General features: G+C 45.7%; 1 protein-coding gene across 13 annotated transcripts in view; it reads right to left on the bottom strand.

Annotated features, from left to right (window-relative positions):
• Mhc (myosin heavy chain) overlaps positions 1–721 on the bottom strand; it is a 43070-nt gene extending 42349 nt beyond the window's left edge. For 12 of the 13 annotated variants that reach the window (XM_084604267.1, XM_084604264.1, XM_084604271.1 and 9 more), the window contains exon 1: positions 645–721. The gene's annotated coding sequence lies outside the window, so the exon portion shown is untranslated. Of the gene's footprint in view, positions 1–542 lie in introns of all 13 variants that reach the window. The other variant, XM_084604260.1, reaches the window with a different exon arrangement.
• Between the last annotated feature and the right edge of the window lie 24627 nt (positions 722–25348).

The raw sequence follows: 25348 nt of genomic DNA, 5'->3' as shown, positions 1-25348 counted from the left end.
ACCTTGAAAACTAGTGAAGGTTACAATTACCACACCGGCGCCATATTGATTTCGCGGAGTCCCCTAAGATATAGATTCTTAGGCATCTTAAAACTGGCATCAGCTCACTGATTTTCGTGTGGTTGCGTTCAGGTATACTTTTGAATGCAGCTGTATTGATTGGAACCCCTGGAGAGCCCAATTACTTCATTGAGAACCGTTAACAATAGCACTTCTCGTCAAAGGTCGCCTGAAAGTCACCCCGCTGAAAACTCTCAAGAGCACAGTGCAGGCTTAAGCCTTAAGAAATGCGGAAGCCCTCGAAATCACCATTAAGCTCACGTTTTGCACTAATGCCCTCTTGACTTACAAGCCTCACGATGCGACTGCCTTAACGATAATCAAGGACTAACAGGCACGTTATCTCAAACTGCTGACGGCTCACGTACGCAAACAGGGGGAAGATATCCGAGATGCACTATCGTAATCCGTATCGAACCAGACGCTGTCCTCGGATGGCGGCGGAGAGCCTGTGGCGGGCACCGGAGGAGGCGAGGCCTTACCTGGCCTAGGGCACAATCCCGATCGCAAGATCGCAGCAGCCCACGGTGGCACCGTCGTCAGCGGCGTATCCAGATGCGATGAGGAGGCACAGGGGCACTTACGTTGGAAAAGCTCAGCTGTGGGGGCCGTTCCGGACGGCAGTCGGTTTTTAAGCGAGCCCGTCGCCCGCGCCAGCCCCCGAAACCAGAGAGGGGCGCGCCATTGGACGCTGCGATTTCCCCCTCGGCATCCCCCCCTCCCCATACAAAGCCCGGCGCGCCGCGGCCACGGGCCCTCCATTTTTGGACCAGGGCGCCCGAGGCGCTTCGCCAAAATAGCCGGCGGCGGCGGCGGGACAAGGCCGCTAGGCTGTCAACCCGGCGGCCAAACTCCTCCGGCAAGGGAATCTCAGTGGACGCTGACCGCTTGGTGACCGTGCACGCTAGCTGAATTCCCGAAGCGAAACCAATTCGCTGCCTTAGCCTCCCTGCAGCTTTCTGACAGTTACCAGAAGAAAACGTCACTCGAATGAATAAAACCATTTTCATGCATATGGACAGCTAGACATAGCGAACAGTCGTGAATTAAGGTTGAACCTAATTCTGCTGAAGAACGGAGAGTTAAAGGCACAGGTGCATAATCACTTATGTCATCAGGAATTTGTCGATAATACATGCACTAGATGACACAAAAATTCGAGAAAGTGGAGGCGGTTGCATAAAGATCGGAAATACGATCTTCGACATTGTTTAGTTGGGATAAAATCTTCCCTACTGGCCAATGTCGCGAAACGAAGGTTTCATTGTGTTGTCCGGTCATCCAGAAAAGGCGGCTGCTGTCCACCGAATGCCGGAGATTTTATTTGACAAAAAAGTACCATACTAGAGGTACTAGAGCGCTGACCCCACTGGGTCGTAATCCCGGGCCGGCAGATCCCGGGTGGCACAGTTGGCTCTGGTCGAGCTTCCTTTGGCACCGACGTCTCACGCACGACGCGGCAGCTCCACTTATGTAACTTACGCCTGGCCTCTGGGGAGGGCTGCTCCCGCTTCTTCCGTGACTGAACCACCTCATCTACAGTGGGACTTTCTTGTCTCTTGCGCCCTTTTGCGGGACAGCCGAACTGCCCTTTTTTGTGCAAACCAAGTGCCTGAGAAAGCGGTCTTAAAACCTGTCCGCAATACAAGGAAGTAATTTCTTCATGTCATATTTACCAGCTTTAAGTGATACAATGAATTTGCGTCCTCTATGCGCATATTTGAACATATATCTATTCATTTCAACTATAAACTTCACCTATTTGATGTATTAGTGTATATGAAGAGGCATGGTATCAGTGCGAAGAAAAGGGGAGATGGGCGAGCGCACTCCACGAACGCTGATGCGCGAATTAATCTCTTGTTGCACATACTAACCAGGGCCAAACACAGCATACAGATAAAGAACCGAAGTCAAATTTGTGGCTGCGCTGAGCGATGCATAGTATTATGGGGAAATTTAGCTCAAAACACAAGACCTGTCCCCCTTGCTTGTATTGTGTGTGTAATAAAAACTGACCCAGACAACTCTTCGTTTACTGTGCTTCCCTGTGCGTTTACTGCGCTTCATATGGTGATGCGTTCATATGTATGGTGGAGTAGATAAGAGCTTAGGTTATAATTTTGCTTCAAAGATGGCGCCTGTCGCACAGCTATACACATGGATTAGGAATGCAAGGCTATGCTGGCGCCGCTCCATCTTATCATCAACATAAGGAGGATTTGTATTCATTCAATTGGCATTCGGGCGTGCCATTGCTCAATGCTCGGAACAGGTATTGAGGTGAATAATTATTGCACTGTCGACCGGAAGTAAATACTAGTCTGGAGCTGTTTTAAGAGCGCCTGTAATTGTGCGCAGCAGTTCATAAAATGACGCTAATGCTCTGTATACACTTTCCGCCATTTTAATTGGACGGCGACGCTCGTTACTGTGCTTACATTCACTTTTTATCTGAGGAATTTGCACCAGTTACTTGGAACTAAACAAATTATAATGTGATTATCTACTGCCGAAAGCTTTTGCGACCTAAACGGGCTACTGTTATCAATGAAGTGCTACAACCTTTGAGACAGCACATCATGTTTTTGAAGATATAAAATGAATGAAATATCCACAGGGTATCGTTTGTGTTCAGTGATCTGCGAATTGAGATAATAAAAGGAAAAATCATCATTTAACTAATCTCCTAGGCAGATACTCTTGCAATGGGCCGGAATAGTTATCGGCGAATATATTTAGAATTTGATTTTTATAGTGAGACTCTTATGTGTCTGTTGGTGGTTAAGCAGCGTTCCCGTCGCCGTTGGTACCATTGCTGATGTAACTGAATTTATTTTAAGAAATTCTCTTTGGCTCGCGATAAAAATAATTAGTGCTTTACTGCACATGCATACGTGCAAGCATCTTTAGAATTTTTTGTCTCAATATAAAGAAAATATTCTCAAATAGCAGCGCTCAGATTTCGCGTTAGAGTGTACCGTAGTCGTGCTTTAATTTTTTTTTTTTTTAGAGTGACAGGAACGACATGAGAATTTTCATGTCTCACTTTCGAGCAACCCCACTCTAGGGCCTATTTGCTTACTATTGAATGTACGTATGTTAACCGTGAGACGTAGTATATGCTCTACCTTTTAAAGCTCTCAATAATAAATTAACTATTTTAGCAATCCATTTGAGCAACATTGAGGGTGAGCGGTTATTTTTTAGAACGCAGCTCTTTAGCGCCCGTTCTTGCGTTTCGCGTCGTCGCTGTCGTCGTTGTCCCTCGTAACCAGCGTAACCATCGGCAGAATGAACATGAAGTGGCGAAAACCAAGGAGCAGTGCTCATGAAATGTTTGACTGTTACGCTTCTGAGGCTAGTGCTTCCTCTGCCTACCAAGTCTATCGATTGTAGGCCTACAATAATATCTGAACGCGATATGAGCTGTTTACTTTTAAAAATGGCTCTAAGGAAATGGACATGACGCCTCATTTTGGCGTTGAACTTTCGATAATGGTTGCAAATATATGTATTCGCTTAAGGCCCATGATGCATATATGAATGAACATGCTGGGTTGGTGACATCGCGCGTCATTTATTGCGTATGGTATGCACACTACACTGCCTCAGAGGGGTCTGTAAAAATGTTTTACATGTGCAACTCGCAGCAGCGGCCGAATCAGGAGTGCGCGATTCCTCATTACCGACGAATACTAATCAAGCTGTCTTAAACAGTGCTGTCTTAAGTGCAAAATTATGCATATTTAATAAACAGAATCTTTTACATAAGTATTCGCAGATAAATAGCGTTGTTTTCGTTAGATTCCTTTTTGATAAATCATTCTATAAAGATCAAAGAGTGGCTTTATTCCAGAGCGTAAAAAACTCTCAAGGCACCAGGGGCGCCCCTAGTGCTGCCAAGATCAATGGCCACTTGTTTCTCTGCACAAACTCTTGTGTCACGCATAGATATCTTACTCTCAATTTTGCGTTTGCGGTCAGTTGTTTTGCTTTACAGATTTGTATCAAACTTACAGTCAGTGTTTTTTACCTAACGCATACATGCCTACACGTGCTTCGAAAGTTTGGTGACCACGCTGATTTTATATATGCGCTGGTCTATATAGGCATATATAGACCAGGCTGAGGTCTATATATGCGTTGTTGCCATGAAGAATATAGTAGTTGTTAGTTAGCGCCTGTCCTTGTCTTCTCTGCGCCTTCTGTGTGGATTGTCTACTGTTTGCACTTTACACTTCCATGCAAAATCATGAACCAACTAGGCCCAACCGAAATTTTATTGTGTATTCACAGAGTGTAAGCAGCTGTTCAAAGCTTCATATGGGAACAAATTACGGGGCATGTTTAAACGTTTCTAAGAAAGCGAAAGCCTAGTTGAATGCTTCGTTAAACGTTTTGTACTTTTTTTTTTCGCATTCTATAACGCCCAAGTCATCACAGCACACATCTTCCGCGCCAATTTCCAATGGCGGTTACATTGAATGGCGTATTGAGATGCTCTAATCTCTTGCGCCATGGAACAATTTCGTGGCCTTCCGTGACCACGACTATAGGGCTTACTGAATCGTCACAAATAGCGACGTGGAATGAATCTCTGAGCCCGCGCGATGACGTATACAAGACGGTGCTGCTAGCGTGCTTAATTCCGCCGTTTCTATCCAGGCAACTGTTCGCTACGCACGCAGTGTGCAAGTGCGTGCGTAGTGAACAGTTGCCTGGACGTGGAGCTATTGCGGAGGCCCGCCTGATGTGCCGAGTATTTAGTGACCTAAGACATTTGCGGGTGGGCCTCAAGCAAACTACTGTATACTGTACCATAGTGTATATATTTCTTTTATTTTTACCTACTCTTTTCTTTCTCCCTATCACTCACCTCTTTGATTTCCTCTACCTTCTCCTCGCTATCCCTTTATTTCCGCCGCCCCAGTTCAGGTGCTTCAGATAGCAGATACCGGGGCTGGCAAACATCTTTTCTTTCCTTTTGTACATACAATAAATAACCACTACAACAACAACAATAGACAGCCATACGAGCCCTGCCATTGACATCTTGCTCTAGCGGTGGACCAGCAGGACGCTCTACCGCGGAGCACCGCTATTTTCTTTTTCCTCATCGACCTCTAGCGCCGCCATTAACTTTTCCTTCAAATCTCCAACTGTCTCCATCGCCCTTTTTCAGAACACCCCTTCAGCACTGCTGACTCCCTTGAGCGGCGCACTCCGTTTTTCTGTACCTCCCAACAGCACCTTAACAGCGTATGCGAAATAGGCAATAGGATGTAGGGAGTTATCATATTTTTGGTGTATACTGCCTATTTCGAGTGCAATAAAGGAAATTCGGTGAAGACTATAACAACATAAAAAAATCAATGCAGGGAAGGGGTTAGCGCACTGGGCTGCAGTGGAGAATGATGGTGGTTCGAATCCTACTGCACAAATCGTTGAGTTTGTTTTCATTTTCAATCTTTCTTTTTTTAGTACCTGACAACATGGCCACGAAACACATATTTGAGGCTTTCATCTTAATAGACGCAGATATTTTGAGGCTTTGTGACAATAAAACTCGTAGCTGATGCCCCGGACGCGGAAGGCAAGCGGAGCATTAGAGACTTGAGAGTGATCACACTAAAAAAAAAAAAAAAAAACAATTCAGACAGAGTGCACAAAAGCAATCATGCGCTCATGCTCATGACAAGCATTTGTGCATTTAATAATTGATTGCAATGCTGAATATTGCCAAGAGATTCATTTTCAGTTTCTCCATGCTCTAGGTGCAGTGAGAAGAGAGTGCAAAAGGCCACTTCAATTCTTGCTCACTAAAAGCAACAATTCTGCATCTGTTAGTCCATCGCCTTTTGAGTAAACCTGACTCGTGTAGGCTTTGTGAGTCGCACCAGGCGATGAAGCAGTGAATCAATCACTGTTCTATGACTGCGTGTGCACTATCGAGTTTTTATTAATCAACTCATTCCGCTACGACCCCGGGGAAAATAACAGGAACAACGCAAAGAAACAAAATGTGCAATAAATTATCAAGAGCACCATTTCTAGTCCGGTGGCTTCCGAGGCCCTCCGCAACAACTAAATGTGAAAACGAAAACGAGTCCTTGAAAATTATTTGAGCCGTTTGTTGAAAAATGGGATTGCAGTATGTAAGCACCATATTTCTCATAAGATGCAGTAGAGCAACAATGAATGGTTAATTAAAGATAAACTTTGCGCAAAGTGGTGCAATTTATTCAGGACAGAAGCGCGGTTACAACACGACCAAGGACGCGAACGCTTGCTTGCTTCCTGTGGCGTTTTTGTTTCGCACGGTTTTTGATTACCGAATTTCCGCTAGGAGGGCAGAGGCCACTAGCTAGCGGATCACTGGATTTTCAAAACAGAAGCATTTTCTGATTAGTTAAGATTCCGCTAGAGCGAGTAATTTACATGTCTACGCTGTGGAAGACGTCAGAGGGGCTTGTATCGCGCTCGATGTCTCTCTACACTCCCTGCCTTTCGCCCGTGGCATCAGCTACCCTCCGAAAACTGGCTTCGGCGACAGTTGCAAAAACAAGACTGTTTATCACTGATCCAGCATGGAAGGCAGAGGGAGCCGGTCTCGTTTCCAGCGACCGCGGAACCCATTTGCGTCGGGATCGCGCCGAAGCTTCGTGCCGAAAATATTTTTCACGCTCTTCTGGGCACTTCCTCCGTTTCTCTCTTTTTGTTTTCTCTTTCAGTTTCTTTTTTTCTTTTTTTTTTTTTTTCACACGTGCCGGCTGTCGTCAGAGCCCCTTTAAAAACCAAGGCCTGTGTGCTGCTCGAGGAGAGACGCGGTCGCGGAGCCTCGCGCGCAGGGACCGTATTCGCGGTCGCGGCCTCGGCTTGAAGTGTAACTTCGCGACGTGTTAACACGGATAGCTTGCGGCGAAAAATGCAACACAGCTCATTCCTTCACAACTCTAAGAATTCTCGCTAGTTGACGTGTTATACATAACTGTGCCACTTCCGCGGATCAGCCGCAGTTATACCCCCTCTGTTCCTTGCATATGATTAGCATACGTCCCATAATCCGGGGTCCTACTGTTCACTGCCGAGCAACCTAAGTCTCTAAGCAACCTAAGCCCGTAACCTAAGGTTACGGGCCGAGCGTTATGGCTCTGTTAACTGTTCGATACGAGATGGATACTACGAGTCAATAATACTGCGCGGTTTGTTTCTGCTAACGCTGAGGTGCAGTGTCTAACCGGTATTCAAATGCGATGCACAAGGCTTCAAAAAGCGGAGGAATATCAGGAAACGTGGCATGACTTCTGGTAAAGCTGAACACATAGAACTATACCAGATGCATATCAAGTACGTTGTTATAGCCATGCGCTCAATTATGGATCTGCTTTGGCAGTTAATTGGTCTTTATCATTGCGGAATTTGTTTAACAGCTTTGACGTATTCTGTTGTAAGACCTTTGGCCTAGACGTCTTTTCGAGCTTAATCATTCGCGTCATGGATCTGACGGCATCGCGTCGTTTCATTGCTGTGCAAATTGGCTTAAAATTTATTACTTTTGTCGTGTCGCTGCGGGTAATTTCTACGAGAAAGCACTGCACTGGCGACGTCGCAAATATTACCCGCATGTTGATGCCCGCCGTTTGCTTGATAAAAAAAAAAAAAGCATATGTTAGGTCCTGTACAACATATTTTAACCTGAGCCATCGTCGTGCTCTTCAATTGGCCCTGCGGTTTGTAATAGTATGATGCCAATGAAAATGAATAAGCTCCGACCATTAAAATCGCGAAGGTTACCGCGACAGCACTATGGACACTACATATGCTGTGCGAGGTGCGTTATATAGTAGAACAGTGGACCGCACTAACCATTGCACAAGCAAAGCCCGCTGTGCTTGGTGCACAAACGGATATTCGAAAACTGCCTGATTGCAGCAAACTCCAAAGCTGGTATGACACCTGAGAAAAGCTCATCACAACAGTGGAATTTGGCGTAATTCGCTTCTGCGGGGCTAAGTAGAAAATGAAATCTGTTAGCGTTCTAGGAGCGAGAAGATGGGCTTCCAACTAAGTTATAGGTTTTCTTGCGTATACAACAAAAATGCTTTCTTTCGGTTCACCTGGCGTGGTGGCTCAGTGGCTTGGGCATGCAACTATTGACTACAAGTTCTCATGTTCAATTCCCCGTTTCATTAGCCTTATTTCCACTGCAGCAAAATAGAAACGTTTCACATGCATCATCATCATCATCATCATCATTATCATCATCATCATCATCATCATCATCATCATCAGCCTGACTACACCCACTGCAGGGCGAAGGCCTCTCCCATATTTCTCCACTTAACCCGGTTCTGTGCTAGCTGCATCCACTTGACCCCTGCGAACTTCTTAATTTCATCCGCCCACCTAACTTTCTGCCGCCCCCTGCTACGCTTTCCTTCCCTTGGAATCCAGTTTGTTACCCTAAGCGACCATCGGTTATCCTCTCTTCGCACTACATGTCCTGCCCATGTCCATTTCTTCTTCTTAATGTCCACTAGAATGTCGGTAACTTGAGTTATTTCTCTGACCCACTCTGCACGCTTCCTATCTCTTAATGTTACCCCTACCATTTGCTTAACGTGCATATGCTGTGTCAAATAACGCCAGGCGTTCTATGTATTCAGCTGATCGTCATTAGGTTTGGTTTACTTTAGGGTGTTTAAAGTCCCAAATCCACTCATGATCGCCATTTTACAGGAATAAAAACGTATATATAGCTTCACTACACAACTTTCAACGCATACCATACACCATCGCTACCACGTGCTGCTGTTCGCCGTTCAGGCGTGCAGGTCTGTTTGCGTATTAGTGGAGGGGCTCCTTATGTATTGCATGGGGTCGCGCCCTATCCATATCACTTGCGATCGCCAACTGAACGAGAAGTGCATATATGAAGTATAACTGACTGCAAAAGCTGTGGTTAAGTTTTGTGAGGCCACGGATGAGGAATACGTTCCACGTCTCAAACATGTGAAGCATCACATACTTGAGAGTGGCGTTCCCGACAATCTCATTCGGATGTCTTAGCTGAAACTACCCCCGACAGAAGCCCAAAAGAAGTGGAACCTAAACTGAAAAGGAGGCCTAAACTGACGCCTACATATGTCACAAAGGCATTGCAAGTAGCAGGAATTAGCATTAGCTAGAACATAAACGGCGTCTGCTCATCTAGTAGGGCATTGCAGAGTACAAAATGCCTTTTGACGTGAAAACAAATTGTAGATTTATGTTAGCAACCACGCATCTGCATGTGATGGAAGTGGCACCATCGCAAATGTCAGCAAAATGTGCCGGCCAAAGGCACTAACGCCTCTCGGGCAGAGTTGTTTTTACAAGTAGCGCTCCCTCGTATCGCCAGTAATGCCGGTATTGCTGGCGATGAGCCGGTGCTATTGCACAGAGCATTTCAAAGCTGAGAATGTCCAAATTTAAGATTACGTTGGATGACGTGAAACCATGTTGCCCCGTGAGGTTAACTATATAGCTAACTGCAGGAAAAGGAATACAGTAGGCTGCGCTGGTAGCCTAGTAACCTCTGAAAGGAAAGCTCGAAACGTTTCATATCAGTTCATCGTTACGTTGTCCAAAACCGCAGCCAAATGCGCTTAGTGTTTAACTTGTTTACGCACTGAACAAAGCGGATAGGGATAGAGCAAGTGACAGGAGACACCGGAGCTTGAGTTCACAGCAGAACTAAATTGTTGCCTTCACTCCACCCGATATCAGATCGCGATAATAAGGCATCCGCGTATACGGGTCGCAAACACTGCCCGTTGAGATGTGAGAGAAATTGGAGTGATGCGGAGAAAGAGAAAGCGCTAGCAAAGGAGAACAGACGAAGCGCAGGAGGTAAATGCTGGATGTAGGAAAGAGCAAAGACAAAGAGGCGCACTGCGGCGGCATGCTGCGTCGAGACGCAGCTGGCTAGGCAGGCGCTACGGGTGAGCTGGCTGCTCTGAGAGGATAGGCTGCGTGCTCAATGCTATTGTGGTCATGGTCGCGAATGCGCTTGACCGCACACACACCTCTCTTGCATTGTTTTGCCGCTCTAAGGCACGCTACGTTTCCAGTTTTACGAGTCCATAAGCGATGGGCCGATATCCCTTGCCTAAGCACTTGGTGTTGTCGTTACGCTAACCGGCTATCGGTGTTGAGTTCTTCTTCACGAGCTACGTGGGGTGTAGTAAGCTATGCGAAAAATTGGTTTTACGCAATGCAGTAAGAAACGTCATAAGTAACGGCCTATTCAGTCAGCCCCAACTTATGAAATAGTTTACTTGTACGGCGCAATCTCTTTGTCTCATAGGACGACCAACTCGCAGCCGATACCCTTGCTGGGGTTCTAAAGTTGGCCTCAGGGAAAGCTAGAACAGATCGCCCGTAGACCTAGAGGAATGAGGGGCGGATAATTGTGCACTGACAAGCGTAGGAGAGACTCTAGGAGAGATTGGCATGGCAGTTGCCATTTTTGTTGTAAAGAACGTTAAAAAGTTATGCGTTCTTGACACGAGGGTGGACAAGCCTTAAACTGGATGTTTACACGCCCATGCCTGCCTCAGTGCCATGAACGGTGCAGGTGCGATAGCCTGCGTGAATATACCTGTAGACTTTACCCGAGTCAGAGAGACTCAAACATATTCGTTATAAATTTTATACTACTGCTGACGTAGTGCAGGTGATCAAGTCGTATGGAACACAGCCCTAGTTACATGCGGGGACAATGTCATGGCGCAACTACGGCTCTGTAATGGTAGAGCACACGTATCAGGTACCACTTGCCGCGAAGATAGTCGACAACCCAATAGATGATCGATTGCTTGTTCGCATTTAACGTAGACGCTAAGAGCACTAGCCATTGATGTTGCTACTTGTCGGGTTTCAAATATTCAGAGACGCACCGTAGCAGTAATAGATAAGAAAGTTAGCAAAACACTGGTTGATCTTGATTTGGTCGATAGAAAATTTGCAGTACCTTTAGCCAACTTAATGAACGATACGATATGATGCAAACATTTATAGGTACCTAATATATTTAAGCTTTTCACGCGTCTTTCATACCTTTTTTATTTCCTCACACGACTTATCACTAGATGCCTGAAAAGGGATGATGTGTAAATTTCCGGCACGGAATCGAGAAAACCCCACTACCGTAAAGGGGCCAATGCAGTATGCATCGGCACCCAGCATAAAACCCGGCGAAGTTTTCGAGGCAATCATCCCACCGTCAGTCTAGCTCCCAGTGCACTTTTCCTCCACCCACTTCGTGGCAAAGGTATATAAAACAAGGGGGCGGCTTCAAAAACCTGGCACTCGAACGAGTGTGCCGTGTCTCGCAGGTCTCGCTCTTTCTTGCCTGGCGACGCCACGCGTTTATTTTCGGGAGCCACACGAGAAGTGACTCCGACGTCGAAAATGCGGGATCTCTTCGCCCAGCTCATCGCTGAAACACGGCCTCCAAGCACATTTGTTGTTCGTAAACTTCGTGTCTTTCATTTCTTTAGCCTTCATGCCAAGTGCTTGTTTTGTTGCCCTTGTCTTGGGCCTTGATGCATCGCCATAGCCAAAGCTGTCAGGTGGAGATTTTTAAAACAACAACGAAAAAAAAAATACGCGCTGGTCTTTGGGTTATACACGCAATTGTGTGGATAACCCAAAGCCCAGCGTGTTTATATTCGCTCCCAAGACAGCGTGGCATATTGATTTCTGCAGGATGTACTGTGGGGTAAAAAATCTCGTTTTGCCGTAGGTGCATTTGTTGGTAAGCCTGGTATGCAGCAAGCTTGAATGATTTAGCTTGATGCAGTCCTTATGGACAACGCAGAGTACGTTGACAGCTTATAGGCAATAAGTTTTCATAAATGCCATGACTTAAATTCTTAGACGTCTGCAGATGGCACGGGTATTTGAAGAAAAATTGAACTGGCTTCTGAACAAAATCTGCAACAATTTCGAGTTAGGATATGTGTCATTAGGACACCACTTTTAAGCGCATGATGACGGAACTGAACAACACAGGTTTTTCTTCTCTCTGTGATGTTTCACGCAGCCATTCATTGTGGCAACACCACCTTTCAGCAGATAACAAGCAAAGTTAACAACAACGCAAACAAGGAAAGGTAAAGGTCAGGTGCAATCAGGTGTCGGTTAGGTAAAATGTGAAGCTAAATGGTTTTTGAAAAGAAAAACATTGCACCGTATATCATAACTTCTTCCCTGTTCGATGATTGGTTGTGGTTATAAGAAATCAGCTAAAACCACATAAATAAGGGTAATTCATCAGTGCCGTATTGATCGGTAGTACGAAAAGCTCCATGGATAGTGTGTGTGGTCTGCACGATTTGGTGGAGTGCGTCCTGTCTTTTTATGTATATCATCCAAGACAAAGAAGCATCAGGACATGATGCTATTTATGCTCGTCAGAATGCCGATGGGTACCCATCGGCGCTGGGGGAATGAGCCCAATACCTTCGGCCTGTGAGGGTTAGTGCTCATAGCATGGGGTGTGAGCACTCTCGTTACAAACGGAAAAGAAGTACAACGGCAATTTACCAACTCAGTTTCCTCATTGGTTGCACCAACATCGTTTCCTTCTTGGAAGTAGTGTATTAATGTAGCAAAGGCTGCGGAGACGCCAGTTCAATGGAGGCACCAGCTTTCCCCAAATACAGCGTCATGTCGATCGGCACAATCCATTATTATTTTTTTGTGGCTACCCTTTTCACGTATTTGCAGTGCTGGTTGGCTGAAAACATCTCTAGACAAGCTTGCAGTTTGCTGTGCTTCATAACATTAAAGTTAGACAAGCAAGTAGAAATTACAGCCATACACTCAGCCGCTAAAAGACGCAACTTTTCTTTAAGCATTTAGCATAGCCTCAGCCTTATTGTGCAATTTTGTACGCTCGAATGACAACAGAAAACCTATTTGGAGTGATTTACATAGGCAGTGTGCGGATTTTCCTGCATCCGTGAATGTTCAGCCGACACTAAACATTACGAAATGTTTCCATCGAAAAGACTATCAAAGCTATATGAGCTTCTTGGCTGAAAGTTTATCACTGTAAGTGCAAAGAGGAGCATACGTCTGGGAGTTCTAGTTGTCAAAACTCGTTTAAAGAATATGTGTTGTGAAGAAGTCCCTGGGTTATTATAACCCGAGATATGAACGTTAGTTTAGGTGAGCGTTGAGGCAAAAAGGCATCGAAAAACAACATGATGAGCCAACCTGAAGAACCTGGAAGTGAAATAAACACACGCAGTCTAAGCTTCAGCACGGGGCAGTTCGCACCGCGGTACAAAAATTTGTTAACGCTTCTGGTAGGATTCTCTGCTAGGTGGGCCAGTTCCGCTGTTTCTCCCCTTCAGATTCTTACTGAGTTAAAAATAATCTTTTTTTTTCTTGAGATCAATAGGGCCTTTTTTCTTTCGTATGATATATTTATATGTATTAGTGTATATTTCTTTGATCTCATATCAAACAGTATTATTCCAATCTCTGCTGGCTTGAAGTGTGTCCTACCCTCTCGTTGGTATGTGCCATAAACTAATGGCACAACGCAAATATCCTCATACCGATGGCCAGGACAAAGCCGGGATTAAAAGTAGCTTAGGGGCGGCCTCGTGTCTGTCCTCCTTCTTGTATATTTATGGCGCCAAAACCCGGAAGTGTATCGTGAGTTCCTTCATAGATCCCTCCTGGAGGTTACAAAAAGAACGCCAACGACCCTCCAGGAAGATAGATACCAGGAGCTCCGCCAGCTAACCTCATCGGAGAGAGACGAAGAGGGCTTCAGCGATACATCATGGACCGCATCAAAAGGAACCGTGTCATCCAGCGCTCTTTTCAGACCTGGCTGTCCCATGAGGCAAGCGATCATCTGAATTCGAGCGCAGGAGATATTCTGGTGCTGATATTATTGACGCGAGACTGAAAACATGCAACGACAGTTTACGCGGGCTAAATTAGAAAATCCAGGCTTCTAAAAACTGTGAAAAGACCCTGGCGTAACAAAATTAACGCACACAAAAGAGAGAGACGCGAGGGAACAACGGACAGGCGCCAACTTCCAACTCCGTGAGAGTGAAAACAAAGTTCATTAACTTTTGTAAGGACTTGCAACTGCCGACATTGGCAAGTGAGAAAGCCAAAAGTAAACGGAACTCTCTTTCAGTAAACGCCCGTTGTCCGCTTGTCTCTCTCTTTTGTGGACGTTATAATTTTTGCGCCAGTGTCTTTTCCCAGTTTTTAAAAGATGTTAAACCAACTAGACCGCAAACATGACTTAATTATTAGTTTAAAGTCAAAGTTTGCGTGGAAGACCTCGAAACTGTACTTGAGTTCGAGGAAACTGCCACACTAACAATGACGCTCCTCCGCCACCACATCGAGGCCCTCCAGGCGCCTACTCCTGCTGCCGACAGCCGTCGTTTTATGGAGACAGCAGTTGAGCAGAAAGTGACGGCCGTGGTGTAGGATGACACTCATCAGCACTCACAGCTTCCGGATGGAGGAGATTCCAGCGAAACACTGGGCAAAGAGACACAGTCGCGGATAAAGTGCGACAGCGTCAAGCCGGTTCATATTCAGAGCGTCATGAGCGAAGTAAGGGTCTTGGTGAAAATGGTAGAGATTGTCAGCGGCAAGGTGCCTGATGTCGTTGTGTACGCCGTTGTGGCAGAAAGGAAAAAAAATAATCCCAAGCTGTCAGTGTGCAGGTGGGCGCCATGTGAGCACGAGACCGAATTCAGGACCTCAGGACGACTGAGGTTGACACCTCGCATGATGGCAAAAAAGATATTCGCGATGGATCGCATGCGCATTAAGACAAGGGTGATTCGATAGGTACGAAAGCCCAGTACGAACACTCGAAGCCCACCGGTGCGGAAGCAGTAGGTCACTGTTACGGTAGCGTTTGTCAAACAGGCGCTGTAGGTCTTCCAATGGCGTCGGATGGTCCTGAGTTGTTGCTGACAAGGCGCATCGAGGTTGCAGATGAGAACTAAGGGAATTTCGGTGCTGTGCTTGCTATATTTTCAGGCGATGGAAAGTTCGGTAGCGCAAAGGCCAGTGTCTCTCTTCCTAACAAGAACCAAGAAACGCCGGCATTGTTGACGGTGCATTATTATGAACCATTCCGTGGTCCTGGTGCGTATTTACGCGGCCCGATCAGTGGTTAGCAGCAACTAAATTTTGCAAGGTGGCTGTATCACGCACGAAGTGGATCACCGATTTGAGGTTCGTGGCAGCTGTGGCATTGTACGGTCGGACTGCACAAACAGCTTGCAAGGACTTGCCATCCAAGAGGGCATGGTGTGATCGGGTTGTTTATTCCGCGCAGACTACTTGCGCCGCGCGGGATGAAATTTTCACTTGGGACACGAGTGTATTTGATCCTGGTGGATTCACCATTTGTTGGCCAATCTGACCATGTACTCTCCCTTGGCTGCCTTATTAGATAGAAGTGGTGAGTGCTAGAATGTCCTTTGGTGTGATTTTCTATCTCCAACCAGAGCGCTTAACTTGCGCCGATAGTTCGAGTACGCGCATATGCAGTAGGTGTCAATTGGGAGAGCATCAACTTATATTGTTCAAGTTTCAAAATTCTTAGCACAGAACTGAGCGACTTTTGCAGTAATTTGTGTCATCTCAATAGTTATCCTACAATGACTTTCGGAACGCTCGTGCGAAACTGCTCTTGAGAATACAAACTGATTCAAGACAGCAAGAACAATTTCGTTTTGTTTTGTTTTCTTTTTGAAAGTATGAGTGACATTGTACTAACAGCTGTCAGATGGGTGTGTGATTGTGCTGAGTCAGTGTGTGTAAGTTCTATCAGAGTGTTGACGTCAAGACCGTTTATCTTAAACTTCGAGATGCAGCTGTGACCTTCCAGAGTTGAACTCACCATTTCACGCAGATGAACAAGATAAACGCCCATTATGGTTCAATTGAAGTGGGACGATGACACAAAAAAGCTTTATGCCGGGGAGCATGGCTGCAACAAGCAGATGTCATCCAAGGAGCTGAGTGAAGCATTTGCTCTAAGTAACAAGTGACATCGAAGCAGAGCTAGTGACGGTACAGCGGATACCAGTACCAAGTGACATCGAAGCAGAGCTAGTGGTGGTACAGCGAATACCAAGAAAGATAGTGCTCTGGTCCTCACCCAACAGAATCGAAACCCGTGGATATCGTGCGACATTGATAAGGGTCCCACGCCTATTATGACGCAAGCCGATCAGTGATTATATCTTTAGCAGTCACAAGCACCAGGGGGACCACGACGCGAAACTGAAGCAGATGCTGGACGAGCGCTATCAACTTCCGGTCTACAACTCTGGCGACAGATTCTTGGACGTCATCCATCAGTCACAGGTCATCGTCATAAAGGGTGTCACAGGCTGCGGAACAAAGTACCACAGTACATGCTGAAGTAACCAATGGATTGATGCCGAATGCTGTATTGTGGTCACTGAGCCAAACGAATCAGTGCAGTCTGTTGCTGGGAGTTTAGCAGAAAAATGCTCGAAAAAACTTGGGCAGAGTGTGGGCTACAGAGTGCAATTCGAATCTGGCCTGCCACGCTCCAACGGATACATCTTGTTCTGCACAATTTGTGTTTGCTGCGGAAGTTGGAAGCCAGTCTCCGTGGAGTATCTTATATCATCATTGACGCGATTCAAGAGCGAAATGTCGGTACCGACTTCATCATGATGGTCATCAGAGACTACTGATGTAGCACTGTTCCAGCTTCGAGCTGCGTTTCACTTAAGGGCGCGGAGCTCGTTGCAGATTCGCTCGGGAATCTGCAAGTGGAATGAGGAGGAGGAAGACGAGTTTTGGCAATAGCGCGTGAAGAAGATTGATGGCCATATTGTCCTAATGATAACCGCTGGACAGCCGGGAATAAAAGTAGTTTAGAGGCCGCCTAGTGCCGACCCTCCTTCTTCTGTACTCAGTATGCTGGTTGGTTGGTTGGTTTTAGGGGTTTAACGTCCCAAAGCGACTCAGGCTATGAGAGACGCCGTAGTAGAGGACTCCGGAAATTTCGACCACCTGGGGTTCTTTAACGTGCACTGACATCGCACAGCACACGGGCGCCTTGCTTTTCGCCTCCATCGAAAAGCGGCCGCCGAGGCCGGGATGCATATGTGTTCACTGTTCTTTTCCCATGGAACCCAAGAAATGACACATATTATGAATAAAGACCGAGTGTGGGTTCCGAAGTGTAAAAAATGAAACAACGCTTTTTGTTGCAGCTTTTTGATCATCTCGTGAGAATATCATGATTTCGTAATAGGATAACATTTATGTCTCGTATGGTATCTTTTTATCATATATGTTTGCTTAAGGTTTGAACGCATCTGCATTGTCGGGTCCCTGCCATTAGCATAGTGCATTCATCATGTCATCCTTTCCTCGGCGTGGGCCTATCACCTGTATCCACCGGAACTGTTAGGGGGCCCGTTTCGTAATGTGAAGACCCTCAGTTCACATCCAAGTTAGCCGGCTTTTCTTTTCGACTAATTACTCTCTTCTTTGGTTACAGAAGCTCCTTGTGAAATGTCGCGTCGGTACAAATGTTTTCGGCCCGTTCCTCGATTTGCACGGCCCTGCTGTGATAGTCAAAGAGAAGGTGAAAATATAGCCATTAAATGCATTCTAACATTAAAATCCCTAACCGATGGAAAATATATGGCCAATTTGAATAGGTAATCAAATACGCAGTAGGTGCGTAGCACCGCTTATCCACGTTATACCTTTCATGCATTACCACACACATCTGCGATTTACACTTTCTCTAATATCTTCCCTCAGCTCACGCAAGAGGTGGCCAGCAGTGACAAAGACAAACAGCGCCGACAGTTGCGCTTCCAAAACACGCCATACACAAACCTAAGGCCCAAATATCCCGATCGCTGCCCTTGGTCGGTTGCGCACGGGCGGCAGTTTCAAAAGCACGAATGTCCAGGCGTCTTGCCGAGAAGACACCGACAGCAGCTCCCTCTTCCGCGCGTTCTCCCCAGCCCGTGTTTCGCTATGATTTATGGCCTCCGCGCCCTTTCCATTCAAACCGAGATATAGTAGTCAGCGCCGAACCCACAACCACTGCACTTAAGCTGTGCTTTTTAACTGCTCTGGTTTGCTTCCTTCGATCGCGGCATGGTCGAAGCGCGACTTTTCCGAGAATCAGAACGGACCGAAAGACGGCGTCGCCCGTTTCCATGTGTTCCTATACCACTTCCGAAGAGCAGCCGTCTGCGCGACCGTTATAAATAAACTCACGTCAAGCCTGGACTGGACCTTAGCTGCCCCTTCGGAATCTCCCCCGCGGCAGTGGACTCGCAGTGAACACTTCGTTTCTGGGAGAAACCCGCAAACTTAACTCCCCCTTTGAATGGGGAATCTTCGGAGCCGACAAAGGTGATCGATGCTCGTCCGCTGTCAGCTCGCTGCCAGCCTTGCCTGTACTTGAACGTTCAAACGGCCGCATCTCCACTGACTGTCGATTTACGCGCCTCTGGTTTTCCGGTTCTCCTTTCGTAGCCGTCGTACTTCAGTTGTACTTCAGCACGTCGAGCACGGCGAGCCTGCACCGCAGTGCCAGATGGCCCGGCTTCATCCATTGCGACGCGAAGTAAACGCACATACGCTTGTGCAACGCTGACCAGCGACGGCCGCCACGTCAGCAACTCTCACTGAGTGCATCATGCGGTCGCTCCGCCCCCTCAGTGTTAGGTCGCGTGATGCGGGCTTCGCCACATTCCCTACCTTCTCCTCAAGTTCGCGGAGAGATTGATGGACAGAGATTGAGAGCGGCGTCTACTACAGCTCTGCGGCCGCTCCACCTCCGCAATGCTGAGCCGCGAGGCGCGCGCGTAGCCATCTTCTCTTTCTCCACTTCACGTTCACGAAGAAAGAGAGAGTGAGCGGCTTCGGACAGACATCGGTGAAATTCGTGATTGCGGCTAGTAGGGCTACGCACTAAAAAAGCTCCTGTCGACTCCAATGAAATGCGAAGGGCGTGTTCCCGCACGTCGCTTTTTTCCTGTGATTTCGGTTTAGGGCTTCAGTGCAAGTTCGCTGAAATCAGTCACTGGGGAGCTATGGTGGGAGCGCACTTTAAAATTTTGGCGCCACTTAACGCACCTCAGGAGGACAAAGAGAATAATTACGAGGGATTAGCAACTAAAGTAGTGAAAGGCGAAAGCCTGAGTGCCGAATTCTCTTACTCAACTGGCACTAATTAATAATGGCTTTGCCAATTAACTATTTAATCAGTTAGTCATCAAGCAGGTAAATAATTAAATAATTATTTATGAATCATTATTCAATTAATTAATAAATGATTAGTAATTAATTAGTAATTGATCATTGATTGCCATATGGCCATATAAGGCACGCATTCGCGTCTACTGTGCTGTTGCTCTATGATTGGTCGAGGCCTTTATGACGTCATTCCGCCTCGGCCAATTAAAGCCGCCGCAAAAGCGGGACACATTGTGTCCACGACAACATGAGCCATTAAAGGCGGGCTTTCGCCTTAAAGGGACACTAAAGAGAGAAAGGAAGTGGGTTTGCATCGATAGAATGCCAGTTCCTGATTACAAAAAGACCACTCTTACTGAAAACAGAGCTGTTATAAGGTAGTAAAGAAGAATAACAGAAATACAGGTATCGCCACCACAGCCAAACGGCCGAGGCTCGCAACTGCAAATCACGTGACGCGCTAGGGATCCCGGAGGCTGACAAATGCGAATTACGTTGTATGTTTGAATGCGGTAGTACGTTTTTTCTCAAACATAATAACACGCTTTTATCATACGTAAACGACGGCGAAAAGACAACGTAAACTTTGCAAGGCAAATACAAAAATATACTTGGAGGCGCCACAGGCGCCCACTTCAGTTTTGGTTATGTTTCGGCTCAGGCATTTCGTGCGCACTCGGATAGTTTGTTTGAACCTGCAGCGCCTGAATTACGAGCTTGGAGCAGCAGATGCGCCTTGATGGTTCCCATTTGAGCATTCGGAGGCACGAGCGAGCGAAATCCGCTACCGCCGACACACCCCTTCGTTCACACTTCTGCGCCAACATATCGCCGACGTTGCCGCTTCGACTGCGACCTGACCGCTTGACTGCAGCTACGTACGCCACGAAAAGCATACATATGCTAAGTACCGAAGGAAAAACGCATTCAATTGTTCACTAAATCATGGCACATCTGACCAACATATACTGCGTCAACAAGACCTTCAACGCGCTGTTTGCAGGCGTCGTAAACAAAAGGGGCATACTTGCCGCTCATACCAAGGAGAGCGTCGATATATTGCGCACGTCGCCAGGCGAAAAAAAGGGCCTCGGGTAAAAAGTAGAAACTAAAAATAACGAAGCACCAGAAATACATTACAAAAGGTTAAAAAAAATCGATTTGTAAAAAAAAAAAAATGCCAGAAGCGGTAAGACTCGAACTCGCTACCGCTTGCTCCGTAACGTTCGGTGCTAACAGCTCGGCTACGCCGCGCCGCAAGGAAGGCAGAAATATTTCTTATTTTTATGTCATGGCCCCATTTACAATAAAGTGTTTCTGCTGCCGGTCTAAAAATTACAACTTCTTGATCATCGGCGCATGCTGCCTGCTCTCACGTCTTGCAACTAATATTCTGGATGCCTATGCGCACTATATTGTGCACTGGATCCATTTTTAACATGTGGAATTTCACAGCGCTGGCAAATGTAGTGGCGCCGGCACTTCGGTCATGTTCTGCTACCGTGGACGTAATTTTCGCTGAACACGGAGCTGTAGCACAAACCTTGAAGGAAAAAAAGTGCGACGAAGCTTCAAAACTGACAAGCGCAGCAGCGAGGACACTATTTTGCTGGTAATTAAATCTTATTTGTATGTAAACATGTCAGGAAGCGTTGCGATGACCGAGTTCTCGGTTTGTTTATACACAGTGCAAGAAGGAGCGCAAAAGCTTGAGAAACATGTAAAGTATTGTGCATTACAAGCGCTCTATGTTTTTTTTTCTTCCTTTATGGGCCCATCGCTCGGTAAATTACTCTCTTAATCGTTTTATTTATTTCGGCTGACGCCGTCATTGCGAGTACGCTGTTGCCAAGTTGGCTCTTGAGGGATGCGACGCCGCGGGCCGCACCGGCTCGCTAGCTATCACGGAGTCTCCGCTTACGTCATAGTGTGCGTCACTCAACACCAACTACGTAGTTGGAGGCCACAGTTTGAATTCGACCGGCGGGAACAAGAAAGAACCTCAACTTCTTATCGCAATATCTAAACAATTATTCGATTTTTTGCTGCCGGATATGCGGCGACAGTGTCACCAAATGTAGTTTATTAGATTTTCATACCATCTTTGGCTGTCTTTAGTGTACCTTTAAAACAGTGTGTTCTGCCTCCACTACGCACAAATGACTGCTGATGAAGACGCTGATATGCAATGCATAGCTTGAGGGAGGGGCAGTAATGGCGAGGGGCTCTCGGTTGCGGCGACAGCATAGCGGTAGTCAGCGAAGTTGATCTTTTCGCGGCAATTCCAGCAATGAGGCTTCGAAACCGAGGCTGCGCGCAGTTTACCGTGTTGATCTATACTTCGTTATGCTGGTCTAGGTAGCCTCAGACAAACGCACAGAGAATGGGTTATCATGGGATCGAAAGCGTTAGTGCAACTACATTTAAATGCTATCTGTGATGACACTTCATGAGCTCGTTGTGAACAGAAAAAAGGGCATTGTATAAAGGAAATGGTTGTGTGCAGAATGATCTGAAAAAAAAAAAAAAACAATTTACGGTGCATTACCTCGTTTTGCTGTCTAAAGAGTTATTCTGTCTAGTTAATGAGGCGCCTAGATTTTGTGCTCTAGGGCATTCGACCGGACTCCTTTGCTGATGCATGCGAAAAGGCAGAAGAGCCTTGCACTGAATAACTTGGCCTTCTTTTCTAACCGAGCGCATTCATTATCGTGCACAGTTTAATTCGACTTTTTACCTGTGTGAGCTTGAACAATATCGAGTAAAATTCTAGATTGCAATGCCTCCCGTTATTTAAATGAGAAATCTCCTTCACAGGTCTTAGGCGCAATGCAAATATTGTATTTCTCTAGACATTCTAAAGAGTAGGTGAGGAAATGTATCTGTTCTTTTTTTATTGCGCAACAACAAGACGATGTGAACATGCCAAGAAAAGCAACACAACTGCTGCCTAATCCTTCATATGCCCATACTATTAACTTTACTAGTAATTCAGCTTTGTCGCTATAGTTAGCATTATATTATCCACTTGTGCGAGTGCGAGACTTGATTGTACAAGGAGCCGTGAGCAGGGAGCCTCATGCACAGGGCAATGTCGGTCTACAGGACAATGTCCGTGATTCCGAGCCTGAGTCCGAGTCCAGAACAAACCAGGCCCTATTAAACAGCGCAGATCTTGACCCGTGGAACTTGTGTGGTCACCTAACCTGAAGAGCAATTACGTCAGCGTGTACAGAGGCGAAATACGCCTTTCGTTATCATGACGCGCGTCACGTAAGGCTTGTTTGGGTTTTTTGCTCATTGGCTTTGGACAGCGGCTAGTACTAACGGAAACTGATTTATGCTCTGTGTACCATCTGTTGCTGCTTTCAGGGCCGTTTATTACTAGTCTCCCTCCCTGCCTTTTCCTATGGCACTCAGCCAACACCTGTGCTCTTTTTGGTCTGGCTTATAAGGATTCGAAAACTCTCTCTAAAAAAAAAAAAAAAAAAAAAAAAAAAACAAGAAAGAAATGGGGCAAATATTCTCTACAAAAATCTCTCCACGTGAATATTGCGTTACGTGGGCGCATCATGTACGATTTGGTGCAGTCAGTGAAGGTGACCATTCATATTCTTTCGCAAATTTGCGAAGGAATATTTGTTTCCCGAAAACAGAAAACGCACTCCCCGAAATGCCTGGTACTGCGGAACCAGTATTATCTATTTGTAAGCACCAACCGGATCAGAGAGCGACGTAGAAAAAGTTAAGTTTATATATTCCTACAAAAAGAGCTACAGAAGCGAGGAAAAGAATGATATCCAAAAGAGAGCACCAGGTACTTGAGAAGCATAGACACATAATTTTAAAGTTGTCTAAGAAGAAATGGCTACCAAATTTCAAGTCCCTATTAGACAGTCTGGTGTATACACCCAAAATCGTTTTGTTAGTTTGCCTCGTGACTTCTAGAACTGTGAGTTGTGCTCATGAAACATTTGCTATCTAAAGGCAGGTAGTGATGCTTTTCATTATTAAATTTTTTTTTATTTTCCTCACGTAATTTATGCAATTAAAATGCACAGGCTCAATGAACAACTGCCCAGATAACTTCAAGCTGATTTCCTGCCTTCTTTCTATACAGTAAATAAAAGCGATTCTTTGAGTCGTTGTCATGCGGTTGTACCCGTTCCACCCATGCAAGGAATGCTTGGAAACTAGGTTGAGGAGGACGTCCATGACTTCGCCAGCAACACATTAAGTGGCAGCATCACACCTAGCGTAGAGGAACTAAAATAACGATTAACCAACGCACACTAAACTAAAGAAAGAAGATTAGAAAATATTTTAACGTTTCCGAGCGTGTAAGACTCCCTTGTTCACAATGAAAACGAATGCACTAGTTATTGCCTCATGTGAGTCTTAGGAGGCTTAAAGAGCGGGCGTATACCTCAGGAAGATTGCTTTCCGCCTGGTTGAAAACATGCGTCGTATGATGATGATGGCTATGTCCTCATTCAAAATGGGACATACCCACGGCGAGGGATTGGCCAGGGTACATTGCAGATAAACATATGTGTGGACAAGGAGTGGAATATTTAGATAGTTACGTGCGTTAAACTAGAATTTGGACAAAAATAAAAAGAAAGATAAAAAGCAATGAAGTCTAATCGAGCATGGGAATATAATAAGTGCTTCCTCCTAGTCGCGATTACTTTGACGTTAGCGTTGTAGCTATAACAATCAAATTAAAAGCAAAATACTGGAAATAGAGAGCTGTGGAGCGCAGCAGATATCTCGGAGTTCTGAAGAAAATTCCGCACAAAAATAGCGAAGATGTATTTAGTGCCGAATTGCGCGATTTCATCATATCATTGAGGGAGCGTCAGGTATGTATGTGCCGCCAAGAGCTTCGCGTGAGAAAACGCTTTGGGTAAACAGTGTCACAATTTTTTTCTCGTCTGCCGGAGGTTCGCATCTCTCCGCACAATTTCCCTAGCAACTCTTCTTTCGAGATTAGGCCTTCCACTAAGCATTTCAGTTCTCCTCTCCTTCGTGGCAAGCGTCACGGTATATGCCTTAAAACCAGTGAGGGATTCTATTCATGATTACATAATTTCAATAGGTTGATTCCTATGCTAGGTACGATTTCATTGCCTTTTCTTTTCCTTTTTATTTTTTCCAAATTCTAGTTAAATATCCATATTTATCTGAATACTCCACTCCTTGAACATATATATCTACAATGTAAAATGCACCCTGGCCAATTCCCCGCCATGGGTATGTGCCATTTTGTCTGAGGTCACTATCATTATCACAATGCGGAACATGACATCGGTTGGAAAGACACCTCAGCCTTCGTGGAAGAGGAGCATTTATGACTACGTTTCCTTCTAGAAACACTGCACATTCAAACAGTGAAATTTGATTTAAACATCACATGACGCAATTACCCTAGTTTTTACCAAGCTCATTACGCCAGTCATGTGCTGCATATGGCACCACATCTGTCCATCCGCAGTAGTCGCTACAGCTCCTTCTATCACCAGAACACAAAAATATTGCCTTGTTTTCATTTCTTTCCTCTAATTTGGTGGGTGTCCGTTGATTTGCTACTGATACAGCTCTTCGACGAAGCTTTTCGGAATATTATCACAATTTATACTCCACACTCTTTGGAACGGGTGGTTGCAAGATGTTGGATGGATAGATTAGATGGATGATGAGAGCGTCCATGCATTTTAAAGAGACGCCACCATCCTCGGTATTCCTATAACTTTGCATTTATTCAACCAATCTGTTACGAGTCTTGCCTATCAATTGGTCTATTTTCATTTTGTGTCCTCTATTAACTTTAACGTATCACCATTACCACCATGAGTTTTTTAATCTCATGGCGGAACGGGGGAAGGTCGCTCTTTTCAGCAATAATGTCATTAGTTTGAATAAAGTGGTGGGAATGATATCATTTCGGATTTTTGCGCCAAAAAATTTGTCT

The sequence above is a fragment of the Amblyomma maculatum genome, chromosome 5 (genome assembly GCF_055883805.1).
Source record: "Amblyomma maculatum isolate TAMU_Amacu chromosome 5, ASM5588380v1, whole genome shotgun sequence".
Taxonomy (NCBI): domain Eukaryota; kingdom Metazoa; phylum Arthropoda; class Arachnida; order Ixodida; family Ixodidae; genus Amblyomma; species Amblyomma maculatum.
The sequence above is the reverse complement of the archived record's forward strand: the minus strand, read 5'-3'. Positions and strand labels throughout refer to the sequence as shown.